The following is a 3909-nucleotide window of genomic DNA, read 5'->3' as shown; positions in this document are numbered from 1 at the left end:
GGATAGGAAATTAATAAGTGCAAAGAGCTGTGCAGCCAGTGCAGCCGGCGTGGGAGACAAGAGACGCTCTTAACCCTCCCACACCGGACTCTTCAGTTAATTCGCCGCTGCCCCTCTTCCCCAGCTCTGTGGGAGGCGGCCCCTTTAACAGACCTGACCAATCGCCCGCCTATTTCCGCGGCTGCTCTTCGGCGCGCAGGTAGGGGCTGGATTGGCCGGGCCTGGCGTGCGGCCTGCTCCGCCCCCACAGCTCTCTGGTTGGCGGCGGCTGCCGTGGGCGCGGGGCGGGTCTGCCGGCGGGGCGGGGCAGCCGGTGACCGGGGGTGGGCGGGCGGCTGAACAGCGTCCGGAGCCGGAGTCGAAGCCGGAGCCGCGGCGGTCGCGGAGCACCGACGCGGGCGCAATACAATGAGGCAGCCAGTGGGTCCGGGGTGAGCGCGCCCGGGGTTCGGGCGGGCTGTGGAGAAGGCCTGGGCTGGGAGCGGCTGGTCCACGCAGTGTCCAGCGTACGCCCAGGGGCCGGTGGCCGTTGTCGCGGCAGGGCACTGGGGTCGGGCTTCCCAGGGCCCCGCCCTACTGTCACGGCCCAGGTGTTGACGGGGACGCCCACCCATGACGCCCCCGGGCGAGCCCCTCCCTCCTTTGGGGCCGTGTGGGGCGGTTTGGGCTTAACCCCGGCAAAAAGTGCCCGCCGGCCCGTCCCCCTAGCCTGCCTTCTGCGGGCTCTGGGCTCGGGTCTCAGCTGCGGCCAAGAAGAATCGTCCACACGCGAACTAGGAAAACAGCTTGTAATTTTATGAATGGGGCCCCGGGTTCCTACTGTCCCCCTTGCCCACGTCGCGAAATGCTTGTAAGTCAAGAACTGCAGTTACTTTTACGCGGATGTCAGGCTCTCTGCGCCTCGGGTTGTTTTTCTCCAAGTCCTGGAAATCGCGGGTGCCCGTGGGGTGGTTTGCATGCCTTAGACATGAGGCAGCGGCGTGCCGAAAGCCGGGGATTGTAAGGTTAACAAGTGACATTGGGCTGAGGCCTAACGCCAGGTGCCCTGCCCGGGGCGTGTGTGTGACGGTGGAGGTTGTGGCTGCTGGTGAGCACCCGAAGGAAACGTTGGGACCGGGAGAAGCCGATTTCAGTTGCACCACGCACGCTGCCCAGAACGCACGGCTGACGCGGGAGTTGGTGCAGGGGTGTTTCCCCTTTTGAAAAAGGTTTTTGAAAAACTTAGCCCCTCAGTGGGTTGATGGTTACTTCATCGGTTGTTATGGTTACAGGGCATCAAATGTAAAGGAAAAGTCTGTTTTCCACCCTCGTTCGCTCTTTTCCCAAGGCTATGAAGTACTTTGTCACTACGTTTCATAGACACTGCATGGGGAGGACATACTCTTTTAGAGTTGAAGAAAAGGCGTGGGCTCCTTGAAGGCAGACGTAGTGCCATATTCATGTTCAAGTCTCTGGTCTTCCACCATGGTTGCTTTGCACAGGAATTGAAAAGAACCAGCCATTTGCATGTTTTGATGGTTCTCATCAAAGGACTTAAAGGGGTCCTTTCAGGAGTTAGATGTAAGCTGGATCGGAAACAATGAGTGACGTTTATATGGAAACCGGTAAAGGAAAACCCCTAAGCTCTGGGATAAGGAGTGTTTGAGGAGTCTAGGTTTGTGGGGAGCTGGGTGACTCAGTGAAGCTTATCTCTTGGGAGGTATTGGAAGAGTGCAACTGCCATTTCTATTAGCTATCACCTAGCCCTTAAAGTATTTCCGCATTCTTTCAGATTTTTCCAAAATTTGATAGTTGGTATAAACTTATGGAAAACAAGTCAGCTTCAAGAGGTGATGGGGACAGAGTGGGATTTTTATTTTTTTAAGATGTTTTATTGGGGAACAGTGTGTATTTTTCCAGGCCCCATCAGCTCCAAGTCAAGTAGTTGTTTGAATCTAGTTGTGGAGGGCACAGCTCCTTGGCCCATGTGGGGATCGAATCGGCAACCTTGGTGTTAAGAGCACTGCACTCTAGCCACCTGAGTTAACCGGCCACCCCCAGAGTGGGATTTTTGCCATCATAGTTTCTTTCTTGCGCATGGGCCTCTTTGAGAGTGTCAGTGAAGGCTTGAAACAGCAGTGTGGAGGGCTCTGGGTGAACTGAACTTGCTGGCACGTTTGTCCAGGGGGAAAAGGTGCTATGCCTGAGAGGAAGGAGATTAACAAACTGATTTAGATCAGAAGATGGTGGGTAATTGAGACAACTGACAAGTAACCCAAGGGCTGGGGCAGATGAGAGGGAAGGGAAAGTGCAAGAGTTTGTGCTGGGCCTTGAGGTTTGAAGAGCCTGTAGAAGGCCATTGTATGAGAGGATTGGAAACATAGCATATACTAGGCATCTTGTTTGTTTATTAGAATTATGTTTTAGAATGTTTCTGGAGAAGAAGCAGGAAAGATTAGGGTTTTAGGTAGAATAAATTTATAGGATGTTTTGGTAAAAAAGAAATTGCTTATAGTAAAAAAAGTTCAACTTATTTTTATTGAGAGTCAGCTGTGTGCCAGAATCTGCAAGGCATTATGGGTACAATGGAGGGGGAGGGTGAAAAATGGGTTAAGAGTTTGTTTCAACATGTCATATGATTCGCCTTCCCTTCAAGTCAAAAGCTCTCATCTTCTGAGGATTTTCTGATGCTCTTGAAAGAAAAGGGATACATGCACAGAATATTACTTTCCCCTATCAATTCATTTATTCAAAAGTTTGGAAGTTTATTGAACAGTGTCCCTGTCCTCCAGATGCTTCCGGTTCATTTTCTTTGCCTGGGTATCCCTCAGGGCCTAAATTCTTCTATCTGATCCTGAGGGTCCCAATTGGGAATTGTTGGGGTCACAGGGAAAATTTGTCTTTGATTCTGTCCCAAAGAAGAAGCAGAAGACAGCTAGTTTAGAAAAGAGAGCATTTGTTGAAGTCCAACTTTGCCATGTAGTACTTTTTCCCTTTATATATCTGTCTCCTCTCCAGAGCAGTCCTCTAAGGGAGCTAGATGGTGGTAGCCTCATTTTATAGAAGAGGAAACTGAGGCTGAGAGCAGTTCAGTAACTTGCTCAGGGTGATAAGCTGGTTAGATGGTGGTATCAAAGAATTTCAGTCTAGGACTTTCTGATTCCAAAGCATGCTCTTTCCATTATACCATGTTGCTTTTCCCAGAAGGGGAACAGCAATTTATTCAAGATAGTCTGTCACAGTGCCTTCCTTGGACATACGAAAGGCCAGGTTCAGAGATTTTCAGAGAATTGCTACAGTTAATGTCCTCATGGTGGCGCAGGAGTTAGCACCCTATGTCCTGCCTCTCTGCCTGGTGCATTTTTGGGTAATTCATGTGGCCATTGGGAAATTTGAGTTTACTGTTGTGAAAAGGTGATAGACTTACCAGGTCTGTATCCCAGTGCTTCCATTTACCAGCTCTGTGACCTAGGGCAAATTATTTTCTCTATACCTCAGTTTCTTTATCTATAAAATGGGACAATATCCACATTTCAACAATGCTAAGACGGTACAGTTTGTCTCAACATTTCTGGGAAAAAAGTATCTTATAATCTATGGGGTTTACAGTTGTAGTTTGGCAGTGACTTCCTTTTTTTTTTGTACATAAAATAATGTCTTACAGTCAGTGGGGTTTTAGATTAGATGAGCTATGGCTGTACATTCTCTATAGGTAGTTGTGAAGATTACATGAAGTCACTCGTGTGTCTGGCACATAGGAAGCACTGAATAACAGTTGATGCTGTCAAGTGACAGACGTGTGGTTAACTGGTGGGTGGCTCTGGAGAGAATCTCATAAGATTTGCCACTCAGAGCCCAGGTGGTAATCCATGATCTGTGGGCCAGATGAACGTTTTCCAGTTTGCTTGAAGCCTGTCCTTTGGCTGACTC

General features: G+C 49.8%; 1 protein-coding gene across 3 annotated transcripts in view; it reads left to right on the top strand.

Annotated features, from left to right (window-relative positions):
• Positions 1 to 316: 316 nt before the first annotated feature.
• Positions 317 to 3909, top strand: part of TEX2 (testis expressed 2) — a 99831-nt gene continuing 96238 nt past the window's right edge. For 2 of the 3 annotated variants that reach the window (XM_019637754.1, XM_019637752.1), the window contains exon 1: positions 317 to 431. The gene's annotated coding sequence lies outside the window, so the exon portion shown is untranslated. Of the gene's footprint in view, positions 432 to 673; positions 851 to 3909 lie in introns of those variants that run through there. The other variant, XM_019637753.1, reaches the window with a different exon arrangement.

The sequence above is a fragment of the Hipposideros armiger genome, unplaced genomic scaffold (assembly GCF_001890085.2).
Source record: "Hipposideros armiger isolate ML-2016 unplaced genomic scaffold, ASM189008v1 scaffold_34, whole genome shotgun sequence".
In the NCBI taxonomy this organism is placed as follows: Eukaryota; Metazoa; Chordata; class Mammalia; order Chiroptera; family Hipposideridae; genus Hipposideros; species Hipposideros armiger.
Note: the sequence above shows the minus strand (reverse complement) of the source record. Positions and strands in the feature narration are given on the sequence as shown.